Source organism: Tamandua tetradactyla, chromosome 3 (assembly GCF_023851605.1).
Source record: "Tamandua tetradactyla isolate mTamTet1 chromosome 3, mTamTet1.pri, whole genome shotgun sequence".
Taxonomy (NCBI): Eukaryota; Metazoa; Chordata; class Mammalia; order Pilosa; family Myrmecophagidae; genus Tamandua; species Tamandua tetradactyla.
The window spans coordinates 119,221,513-119,234,481 of record NC_135329.1 but is presented as its reverse complement, the minus strand read 5'-3'; the positions used below and the strand labels follow the sequence as shown (position 1 = coordinate 119,234,481).

The 12,969-nt window shown below is 38.1% G+C and overlaps 1 protein-coding gene across 16 annotated transcripts in view; it reads right to left on the bottom strand.

Annotated features, from left to right (window-relative positions):
* LYPD6 (LY6/PLAUR domain containing 6) overlaps nt 1–12,969 on the bottom strand; it is a 252,582-nt gene that overhangs the window by 232,373 nt on the left and 7,240 nt on the right. For 3 of the 16 annotated variants that reach the window (XM_077153763.1, XM_077153765.1, XM_077153769.1), the window contains one exon: nt 8,240–8,339. The exons of the other annotated variants lie outside the window; for them this stretch is intronic. The gene's annotated coding sequence lies outside the window, so the exon portion shown is untranslated. The remainder of the gene's footprint in view (nt 1–8,239; nt 8,340–12,969) is intronic. 16 annotated transcript variants of the gene reach the window in all.

The window sequence follows — 12,969 nt, the reverse complement described above, 5'->3', positions numbered from 1 at the left end:
GGGGACAACCCCAAAGCTGTAGGCAAGAAAAACGGTGTCTGGAAGCTTAAGAGTGTTAAAAACCCAAGAAAGAGTCTGAGTGAGAATCATTTCCAAATGCCCAACAGAGAGGGGAATGTGAGGCAGCAGCTTTGGAGAGTCCAGCCAGGGATATACAAATGGAGAGCCTGTAGAGCTTTCCTGATGGGCTGAAGTGAGGGACTTTTTAATATGCTGCCAATGATGTCACCTATCATTATGAGGTAGCTTGTATTGATTAGGTTTCAAGAGATATAAATCCAAATCAAAGGGGTTTGAACAGCATTTATTGGTTTGTGTCACTAGGAAATCCCACAGAATTCGTGCCTGGTGGTATTAAGGCACACCAAGCCCGAGTATTGACATACCATTCTCTTTCTCATCCCCTGGGTTCTAATGGCCTCTGCCTTGTTTCATTCTCTCCATTGGCAGGTGCCATCAACAGCTCTACATTTACATCCTTCCAGTTATCAACCTAGCAGAAAAAGTACCTCTTTTTCCTACTATCCATATAGCAATTCTTAGGAAGATCCTGTTTGACTTAGCCTGGTAATGTATTGGTTCAACCCTGAATTGAGAGGAATGGGGGAATGTGGGGGATGCCTCATCTCTTCACTGCATGCAGTCTTGGTGGAGCTACCAATCATGAGTTGTCCCTTCCACCATAGGGGTAAGCCCACGATGGCCACAAGCCCAGCATAAGGAAGATAGGAAGTTATGCCAGGAAGACTAATCCTTTAGTTGCCACAAATCACTACAGATACTTAAAGGTGTTGAACACATTGAGACAAGTCGGTGACCCAAGGGTAGACCCTCTGCTCTTAAAACAACCATAAGTACAGCATCTGCTATGGGCTAGAAATAATTCTGGTGAAGGAGAGATACAAAGAACATTGTCTTTGTTAAGTGACAACAATCAAGAAGAAGGCATTGTCGAAAGTACTGAAAAGAAACCTGTCTGTGAGTATCGGTTCCTATGAAGCCCACATCCCCACTGAATCACATGGTTATCTAATAACACTGTGGGGAAAAGAGTAAGGAAGGAAAGATCTCATTGAACTATACAGAGGCCGGGTGCTACACACTGGGCATATGCTGTTCCTCTTCCTGTATATATTTCTCCCTTGAAGATCAGTAGCTTTGTTTTATACATTATAGTAAACATTTATCTATCAATCATCCATCTATCTACCTATTTATCTGTCTATCTATCCATATCTTACACACCAGAGGAGACCAGAACTATTTAGTGTCTGTTATCAGTACTAAGACAACATTTAAATGGGCTTTTAGTTTGCTTAGGGTGAACATAAGCTAGTTAGATATTGAGACATTTTTTATAAAGGCCAAATGGAAATTTGTGTTTCAGTCATCATTTTCCTAAAGTGATTTCAGCTAAGTCAAAAGAAATATGCTTTCTTTTCTCTATATTTTAGAAGAGCCTTAAGAGCAGTTTTGAGATTCTCAACTAAATCTCCTTCTCTGAAATGGCACATGTTCTAGTCTACCAAAGCTGCCAGAATGCAACACACCAGAGATGAACTGGCTTTTAATAAAAGGGGATTTATTTAGTTAAAATGTATAATTCTTCAGAGGAAAGGCAGCCAACTTTCAAGAGGTTCTTTCTTACATGGGAAGGTTCTTTCTTACATGGGGCGATCTCTGCTGGCCTTCTCTCCAGGCTTCTGGGTTCTTACAACTTTCCCTGGGGTGATTCCTTTCTGCATCTCCAAAGGCCTGGGCTGAGATGCGAGTGCTGAGATGAGGTATGCTGAGCTGCTTGGGCTGTGCTACGTTGAGCTCTCTCATTTAAGCACCAGCCAATTAAGTCAAACGTCATTCATTGCAGCAGGCACACCTCCTCGTGAACTGCAGATATAATCAGCAACAGATGAGGTTCAGATGCCTTGGTTTTTGTCCACAGCAATAGAACTAGGCACCTTCACCTGGCCAAGTTGACACCTGAACTTAACTACCACAGCACACAAGGAATGTCATGTATAAAGAAAATATAAATGCTGAATCTTTCACTTTCACTTTGGTGATGGAAAAGTCAAATTGTTGGGTCTCCAGAGCTAGCTGGTGATGACTGGGGAATGAGGCGATGATGGCTAAATGGTGTGAAGCAAGAATTTTTATTGCTAGACATACTGCCACCAATTTCCACAGGTCCTTAGTGGGGCCCACCATACAGGTAAAGAAAGCAGTCACTTTTTAAATTCCTACCGCTCTTAACCCAGCGATAGATCATGGTTCTTTTATCTTCTATCATTCCCTTTCTACCAAATGTAATTTCCAGAATTGCTACAGAGGAAGTATGGAGAAGATAATACTGATTATTACTCTGAAACTTTATCCCAAATAATTCAAAATCCTTTCCATGGAAAGGTCTCATTCCTGGCCCTCCTTTCCTCCATACCCTTCCATGCTAGTAATAGAATGTTCCCCTAAATTTGTCTTAAGTAAGAAAGAACAAACCCGCATCTATTATCAAAGCCAGAGGCACTGCAGTTCCAGAGTCAGTTTGTTCTGAATCTGATTCTCTACTACCCTCTAGGTTTTTATCTTCATAGTCACAAAATGACCGCTCAGCTGTAAGGATCACACCTTCCCTGTACATTGTTAGAGACAGGAAGGAAGGGAGGGAGGTGATTCCTCTCATACTCACAGGAAGACTATTTATCATTCAAACTAGAATATATTTTAAAGTAAACAGGGGCACTATTAATAATCACACAGTAAGAATAAATTGTCACTATCTCAGGCAAACTGGGACATAGTCTCACCCTACTTATCAGACAGAAAAGCAGCAGAGAGAAACCCCAGGAGTTTGGAAGGCACTTCCCTTCCCAGAACATGTCATCACCCATATAGGGATCTGTTTGCAAGGAAGAAGGTAGGTTAGCTGTTGAGTAGGCAATTGCATCTGCCATGATCCCAGTTTTCAATCTAGGTGTTTGGCAATAAAATTGAATTTGTCCTTCTAGCCAATCCTAAAGAACTCCTAGGGCAATAGATAAGATTCTACAAAGGTTGTATGCACTAGGATAAGCTTTTCAGAAAGCCAAACTTCCAGATGGTTCCCTGAACCAGATAAGTCCTAAACCCTAGAGGGGCCAGCTTTTCCAGAACATCAGCTAGTTCCCTATCCCTTATTAGTGACAGCCCCTTCCAACATAAAAAAGTTAGAATGGGCATAGCCCAAATACCCTAAAGACTGAGAGAAAGATCAAAGGTTATGGTGGAATTATACAGAGAAGGTAGAGTTTAACAAATGAGTATGATTGCCACAAATATCATTATATCGATATTTCTTTTAGTCTCCAGTATCTTAGATCAGCTAGAAGAAAAAATCTAAAATTGTGGAAGTAACACATACCGAACTCTGAAATCTGTTCTACAATTAATTGTTGTGTTATGCTTTGAAATTTATTGCTTTCTTGTATATATGGTATTTTTCACAAAAAAGAAAAAAAAAGCCAATTGTGGTGATAAAAAAATATTTATTCCTTCTAGCCTCCAATGCTCTGGAGCAGCTAAAGGAAAAATCTGAGAGGATCATATGGCAGCCCATGACAAACTCTGGGATCTGTCCTGTAACTACTTGTTGAAGAGTGCTTCGAAAACTATTGCCTTTGTCTTTCTTTGCTTTGTATATATGTTATATTACACAATAAAAAAAATTTAAAAAAAACAAAAACAAATGAATTTGTCCTTTAGGTCCCAGAAATAGGGAAGGAGGTCTGCTTTTCTGAGAGCAAAGCTGCAGCAGGAGGGAGGAGCCGTGATGGGATAAGTATCCTTTCTCATGCTTCAGTCCTCAACAATACCATCAGAAGGCGCCAAACTCTCCACTGTTCCGTTCAGGTTTGTATCCTCAGAGAGCACAGGGCTGTGCCCTATGGTTGGCAGGAACCCTGCCAACGGTTTTTCAATGAATGGGCACTCCTTAGCCCAAGCAGATACACCCACATGTACACGAGAAGCCTCACACTGGAAGACATATTTCGCCCAAGTGTCTGGTTGAATGGCATATATATTCTCAAAGTGGAGAATTTCAGAATAAATACTTTGAGACCTTATTCTAGTTCTATCCTCTAAGTCATAACAGTGGAGTATCACCTCTTATATAATCTCTAACTACCCCATTTCTTAAATTATTTGATACATCTTAAAACCAAAATGCCTCAAAGTCCTGAAAGGTTATTCAGAAGATTGGCAAGCAGTCAAACAGATGAGCAAGTAAAATCTTTCCTATCCTTCTTTGGAGGTGTCTGAAACATCTGAAGATATAAAATCAACCTTCTGTTCCCAGATTTTGTTCCTTATGGTAGGAATGCATATATAGCACACCTTTAAAACTGTAAATGCTGGGAGCGCTGTTCTGGTTGACATCAGCAAAAGGAAAATACTGTCAGAGTTTGACTTTCTTATACTTTCATATAGTATAATGGCTAAGTTTCAAAACCCAAGGCTCTGACATTCAGTGGGAAAACATATCTATTATTAAATCTTTTCATATTTCTATTATTAAGTCTTTATTTCCATCTAGAATAACTGACAAAAAAGAATAAGTTGGGGATGGGAATGGGGAGTTAATGTTTAACTGGTATGATGTTTCTGTTCAGGGTTATGAAAAAGCTTTGGCAGTGGGTGATGGGGATGGAGAGGCACAATTTTACGCATATAAATAACACCATTGATTTTGTATATTTGAAAATGGAATGAAAGGGTAATTTTAGGCTGTATATAAATTACCGTACACACACAAACCCATAGAGCTTGTACAACACAATGAGTGAGCTCTAATGCAAACAGTGTGCTAAAGTTAATAGCATCACAACACTACTGATTCGCGAATTTTAACAAAGGTACTACACTAACGCCAAATGTTAATAATAGGAAAAACTGTGCATACAAGGCGGATATATGGGAAGCCTATACTTTCTGCATGATATTCCTGGAAACCTACAACTGCTCTAATTAAAAAAAAAATTAAAGTGGAATATGGGATGTAACTCCTTTACATTCCCCAAAGTCTGGTGCCGACCTAAGTAGGAATGGTAAGATGGTAAAGAACAATCAGTTGTTGAGGCAAATAACCACATGGAGCATGTTGTAGGCTGTGCGTGATATGTGCATGTAGGGAGGGCAATGCTGATCACCAAGGAAGAACTCAGTCAGTCTCTACACTATGGAACATCGATTCCAAAACCCTTGAGGATGGGATGTTAGTCACCTGCTGGACCTCTCAGTTTGTACAACTCCCCACAGCCACTGAATAATTGAAAACCCCCAATTAAGAAGAAAGCAGTAAGTATCAGACAAGATCCTCTATTTGATACATAATCTTAATCCCATTATCTTAAACAAATGGCTTCTGATTCAGTTTTTAGTGTCAGAGAGGAGAGACCTCAATTTTCCATGAATGTATAACATGTCCAAGAAAAGAGAAAGCCTTAAGTGCATTTTAGACTCTGACTTCTATGATTATTTACAAAGGAGGATTTGTATCTCATAAATGTGCTTCCCAAATGATAGTGCATGTTCTCTTCTTAATCAATCTAGTAACTCCCCCCCCTTTTTTTTAACCAAAATATTAGATTTCACCATTATTTTGGTCCACAGTACATTGTTTGAAAACAACTAAAAATCAACTCCAAAATTTAAAAAATTAAACTTCTCTATTTCTCAGGAAATGAGCAAAAGAGCTCATTATAGTGATCACTATTATGGCTCATTTTTTTCATGCAACAACAAAGAAATAATGCCATTGGGGGGATATTAATTTCCTAATAACTTTTCCAGGAAAATTAATTTCCTAAACTCAAATTATTGCCAATGGGAAAAAGAAAGAAGCAGCTTTGTGTCTGTCAGACATAAGGATTTTCATCCAGCACATAGTAAAGTAAGTTTCTTAGCATCCCCTTCCAAGGTCTCAGACTGAACCATAATATCTCCACATAAAGCCCCTGTGCCAGTATGAAACCATCATGTACCCCAAGAAAAGCCATGTTCTTTGATCCTCATTCAATATTAGTGGGTGGGATCTTTTTTATTGTTTCCATGGAGATGTGACCCCCCCAATTGTGGGTGGTAACTTTTGATTAGGTGATTTTGATGGAGATGTGTCTCCATCCATTCAAGGTGGGGTTGCATACTGGAGCCCTTTAAGAGGGAACCAGTTTGGAAAAAGCTTTAGTGCTGAGAGAGTCCACAGAGCCAGAGACCTTTGGAGACACAGAAGGAAAATGCCCCCGGCCCCCCGGGAAACATTATGAAATGAGTACAGCTGACAGAGATGTTCTGACCCATTGGCCTTGAATCCAGGTATCTTTCTCTGGATGCCTTAATTTGGACAATTTCATGGTATCAGAACTGTAAACTTGTGGCTTAATAAATTCCCTTTTTAAAATCTGTTCCCTTTCTGGTATATTGCATTCTGGTAACTTTAACAAACTAAAACAGCCTTCCTTCCACCTTGGAAGACTGTGTCTATTTCTTTGCATTGCAGCTCCTTGAGTGAAGATTGTATATCAAACTTGCCATCCCAGGAAGAGGAGAAAAGTGAAATGCAGGCTTAGGATAATATTCCAATGTATTACAGAGTTGACATACAGTCCAACAAACTTATGGGTAAAATATTTATTCTTTGTCAATAGTGGTCTCAGAAAAGCCACATGTTGCTGGTCTGAAAGGATAATGTACCTAGAAAAGCCACGTTTTAATTTAGATCCACCTTGTGAAGGCAGCCATTTGTTTTTATCCCTATTCAGTATTGTAGGTTGGGAGGTTGATTAGGTTATCTCCATGGATATGTGACGCACCTAATTGTGGTATTAACCTTTGATTAGAGGGAGATGTGACTCCACCTATTCTAGGTGGGCCTTGATTAGTTTACAGGAATCCTTTAAAAGAGGAAATATTTTGAAAAAGCTTCAGAGCCACAAGAACCACGACAGTCCACACAGCCAGCAACCTTTGAAGATGAAAGAAATCACCTCCAGGAGAGCTTCATGAAACAAGAAGTCTGGAGAGAAAGCTAGCAGACATCGCCATGTTTGCCTTTCCAGTTGAGAGAGAAATTCTGAACATCACTGGCCTTCTTGAACCAAGGTACCTTTCCCTGGATACCTTAGATTGGACACTTCTATAGCCTTGCTTTAATTTGGACATTTTCAAGGCCATAGAACATGTAAACTTGCAATTTAATTTCCCCCTTTTAAAAGCCATTCTGTTTCTGGTATATCACATTCTGGCAGCTAGCAAACTAGAACACCACAGGATGGTGGTGATGGTAGTACATTATTGTAATTGTAATCAACAGCACTGAACACTGTAGATGAATGTGGTTAAAAGAGGAAACTTCAGGATATATGTATTACCAGAATAAAATTAAAAGATAAAGCATAGGACTGTACAGTACAGTGAACCCATTGTAGATGATGGATGATAGTTAATAGTACAAGTAAAAGAATCTTTAATGAATTATAATAAATGTACAATACAAGGTGGTAAGAATAGAGTAGCATATGGGAAAAAGGTGGTAAAAACAGAGTAGCATATGGGAAAAAATACACTTAATGTAAATACTGGAAGATAGAACTATTTTAACAATCTTTTATCAATTATAACAAAGGTTACTGCTACTAAAAAATTTAGTACAATTATTCTGTAAAAGTGCTGTCATCGATAATAACTGTTTCATAGCAATGAAAGGTGTTGGTAGTAGAGTGGAGCACAGGAACCTGTATTTTATGTATGATTGTTTTAAAAACCCACAATTTCTCTAATAAACAACAACAACCCCACGGGAACATGCTTTGCTTGTTTATTTTTGATGTGCCTTATCTATTGCACTTAAGATTGTACATTAGTAAATAGGCAGACTATTGTAGTCTGAGAACAAATTTCATTGGACAATGGGCAATTCATTTCAAGCCTTCCAAGCAGTAATTACCTCAATGGGATTCTCAGTGAAAGTATATCTAGATCAGAGGAGGCCATTAGAAGGTAAAACACCACCAAATAATCAGGGATTTGTTCCCAAACTGTCTCTGCACTCTCATATTAAAAAATAAAATTGCTAAGTAAGTAAAATTGTTTTCAGGACACAACTCCTCAGGGAATAAATCAAGTCTCTCTTATAGGATAAAAGATTAAACACAGCTTGCGGTGCCCTGGGCCAAAACTGAACTGAAGGCCTTCATTGCCAACTCACCCTTCAAACTCATGGCTATTGAAATCAAGCTTCTCTGCCTCTATGCAACTCTTTTCTTCTAGAACTTAGTTCTCATTGCACTCCTGCAGTACATAGTGGCCTGAACAGATGTAAAAGAATTTAGAATTACATGGAAAAATATGATACATAGAAAGTGTAAGACAATGGTAGTTATTCTTGAGTTGCCAAACTATGGATAATATTTCTTTTTCTTTCTACTTTTCAAATTTCCCTCAAGTTCTTCAATGAATATTTTACTTGCATAAAGAAAAATATATGCATAGAAAACAGATATCACAATAATTATATTGCTGATACATTCTCTCTTCAAAATAAAGCTTCTGGATTTTTCCTTTTTATGCAGCTTCCTTCACTAGGTTTATTTTCTACTCAATTTCCTAGTTTGCTTTTTTAATTTCTTTGGAGTTTGCAGACTTTTTAATCTGAGGTCAGAAAATGCTCTCTCTTTTATTCTCTTTAACAGAAATTTATTTCTTTTAGATATTTACAAAGTCTGTCTTTAATTGAACACAGATGGATTAAATACCCTGTGTTGGAACATATAAATATTGTCCAAGTATCTATGTTTTACTCCTTTGCAAAGAAATATCTTGAGGACAGGGTAAGTACTTATCTATGCATTGTGTATAGCAGCAACTACGGAAGTTCAAGTGGAAAAATAATACAGTTCCTATTCCCTGACTGAAAGTTTTATTATTCATCATCTGTTCAAATGTTCCAAAAACTAATCAAATAAAGCCCCAGAGTCCTGAATGATAAAAATGTGGAGGAGATGTCCTAGATCTGGAGATTCTGAGTGCGAGGTTTATCAACTTTTTGCCACTTCCAAAATATAACCTTAATATTGTTCTAGTACAATACTTGATTTTTAAGAAGACTGTATACCAATGAGTCTGCCAGGTTAGTTAGCTATAAAATATACTCTGAGGGAAATCACTTAGTCATGCCCTGCCATGCCCTTCACAAGCCCCCTTCTTTTTTTTTTTTTTGTATTGAAAAATATACAGCATTTATTCACAGACAGACAAAAAGGCACAAATTCTACTAAACAGTTCGACAAAAAAAATAACTGTCCTCAATTAGTTTTATAAATACTTTCAAAAAGGGGATAGAAATAAATACAAGATTGGGCCACGTAATATAAAATAGTCATCTCTGCATAAACTTTGTTCAATTTCTGATTTTTAACTTTTTTTTTTCAATTTTAGCTGAATGGACACAAAGTTAGTCACATAGTGAAAAATCCTCTGTACAATGTTACAAATGTAATGACAAGTTTGTCCATTTCAAAATAATCAAGATTTGTACACAACACATAAAACCCTTCATTTAGATTTTCCACAAGTTCCTTTTAAATACAATTTCCGTACTGAATTGAAATCATCCCCCTCCATGACTATCACTCTTTAGGGAAGGGCCCCATGAGGGCAGATACTTTCTTATCCTCTCCCTTCCAGTCCCTGTACTTAGTTAATGTTTATAAATATCTATTCAATGGTTCACTTTCTGGTATATTGATTATTTGAACTTTTGGATGAGCAAAGCTATGAGAAGAAAATTATTTTGTAAAAGAAGGCTTCAGGATAGCCAAAGCATAGCATTTCAACTTCTTCCTCTGCCAAATCTTGCCGCCCCCTCCCCTCCTTCACGGATTCTGATCCCTAATAAATATCACGTACTCCAAATTGTGTTTCAGCATCTGCTTCCAGAGAACCCACCCTGTGACTGGCTGGAAATAGATATCAAACAAAACACCTTAATGGTCTCTACTTAAATGTCATAACCTCCAAGACGCCTTTGCTGACCTCCCTTCTTTATAATATGTCCCCTCCACCACTTACACCCATTGCACCCTCTTTCTTCCCCTTAAGTTGTGTTTTTCTTCCAAGAATATCTCTTCCTGGGAGATACTCATTGCCTCCCTGTACTAGAATATAAGCCCATGAAAGCAAGGACTGTGAGTTGTTTGTTGCTATATACCTAGCACCTGTGTGCACCACCTAGTACACAGGAGGTATTTCATAAATATTAATTAAATGAATAAACTAGTAAGATATTTATTATCTTAAACATGGAGGGAAAACCTAAAAGCCAGGTTCTATGCAGTGAAATTTAAATGTGTCTTTCTAATGGCTGAATTAAATTTTTTTCATTGAATGTATCAAATGGTCCTAGCTGTGAATTGGGATTCAAAAGTTATAACCATAAAGTCTTAGAACAATCATGGAAATAGTTACAAATTCATTAAAATAAACAAATAAAAATCTGTGGCAGACTAAAAAGGATCATTATTCATCCCCACCCCTGACTCCCATGTTGTATTTTGGTTTGATTTCCATATAATCTTTTTTTTTTTTTTCCAAAAGAAAACATCAAGCATATGTTTCAGGAAGATATGGCCCCCTCAGAGGCTAGAGAGAGAGATTGTAATAGAAGGGAAATGAAATTGCTGGGAATAGAAGAGGATGACATTACTCTATGTGGACTCAGCCTATTCAGTCATTCATTTTAAAAGTATGTATTAGATGACTGCTATGAGCAGAGTATAGTGCTAGACCTTAGAGAAATAATTGAGACAGGGTAGCTATTGTTCCTTACCTCTAACAGAGTATGTGCTAATCCGAGAGACAGATAATGCACAAGTAAACAGAGAAGAGGACCAAATAATTATAGATTATGAAAAATCCTATTAAGAAAAAAGGGTGCAATCTATGATAAAGAGTGAAGGGGATTAGGGTAGGGTTAGTGTTAAGATAGGATGTTCATAGAACCTTCCCTAAGGAGATATCATTTGGGCTGATGCCTGAAGGCCAAGAAAGGAACAGCCATGCAATGATCTGATGAAGGGCAGTCCTCATGCAGAGGGAGATGAGGGAGCAAAACTCATGAGGCAGGAATGAACCTGCTGATTTGAGCAGTGCAGGGACTAGGGTGAGGCAAGTGAGGCATTGGTCTGGGTTGCACAATTCAAGAAAGCAAGTGTAGGCCAAAAACTCAGTCATCTAGATACATATTTTAATACAATATTTTTAAAATAAAAATTAATGCAAGAAATCCATGATGAACAAAATATCAACAGTCAACATTTTAAATGAAGACAGACTCTGCATTACTGATTTATCCTTTTGCCTCAAGCTCCAAATTAGCTTGGCATGGCACTGGTACTGATCCTGTCATTAAGATGTTGATATTTTGTGTTTTATTTGCCTCCCACTAATCTTATCTCTGGGCTTGAGAAACAAAAAGAAGGCAGATGACTGGACTACAGTGAGTGAGAGGGAGAAGGGCAGAACAGGGAAGCTGGACCCAAATCCTTCCAGGCATTAAAAAGTATGGATTTTATTCTTAGGGTCACTGGAAGTCATTAACGTGACAAGCAAAGTCATGTCAGGCTTCTGTTGACATTTTTAAAACATCATTCATTCTATGGGTGCATTAGCAGAACTAGGGTGAACAGGTGGGAGTTTAGGTAAGGGTTGCCTTTGGTAGAAATGCATTTTAGTGATAGAAACAAAATTTACTGATACAATAGATGAAGACATTAAGGGAAAAGAAGAAAACCACAACGGACCCTCACTTCTGGTTTGTGCTGGCTGGCTGCTGGTGCCATGTACTGAGACAGGAACAACTGAAGGGGAGTAAATCAAGAATTCCACTTTGGTTTGCTTATGTTTGAAATGCCATTGAGTTATATAAAATGTCAAGTGGACAAGTGTGAATATGAGTTTAGATTTCAGAGGGAAAGATCTAAAATAGAGTTAGAAATTTGGAACACAGTGGCAGAGGGCTTGAGTGATGTCAGAGTTCAGATGGATAACAGAGATTGAGGAGGTGAGAAAGTCTGTGAGCAAAAAGGTAAGCTAGGTACAGAGGAAGGACTTTGGACAGAGAAGAGAAATTAGGAGATGTACAAAGCAGCATGCAGAAAAGAGTCCTGGCCAAGAGAAAGTGACTTTTGGAAGGGCCTGAAATAAACATGGATGAGATGTGATGGAACAAGTTTGAAGATCCTGTAGAGGGAGAAAATTCAGTTCTAGAGTTATGGACCTGAATATTAGCTACATCCAGCTCAAAAGATTATGGCAGCAAAATGATTTGTGAGAACTAAGAGTCATTCTGCTGAAGGTCTCCACCATAACAAGTGCGGTAGGTTGATGATAAACACCTCAATGGTAATATCTAATCTGCCAAAGGATTCTTTGTAAAACTCATGTCATATATCTAATTATCTAACTTTGAGGCTCCCCATCTACCCTAATCTAGGAGGTAAATATAATGATATCCATAAATGTACAGATGGAGAGTATTTTTCCAATTTAAAGGCGAAATGAATGCGGGCTTGGAACTATGTTTCTCTGTCAACATGCCACTGAGTCAGTTTGTGATGAAAGCAGCAGCATATACCCAGAGGCTGTTTTGCAGTGGGATTATCGCACCCCCGAGCTTGATAAGTGAGGTTTGAAGAAGCCTTTTGTATTCTGCATGTCTTGGATCAAGTGAAGTAATATTGAAGAGGAACACATGTGTTAGAACTTGAACCCAACATGTCCAGCATAACTCCTTAAGGCAGCAATCTCCTTCAACAAGGTAACCAAGTAAACTGTAGCATGGTTTTAAAAAGAAAAATCCTTTTACTACACAAAGGTAGGGCAATAAGATGATCATCTCATATACATTTGTCTAAAAGGACCCACTGATGGGGGTCCTTA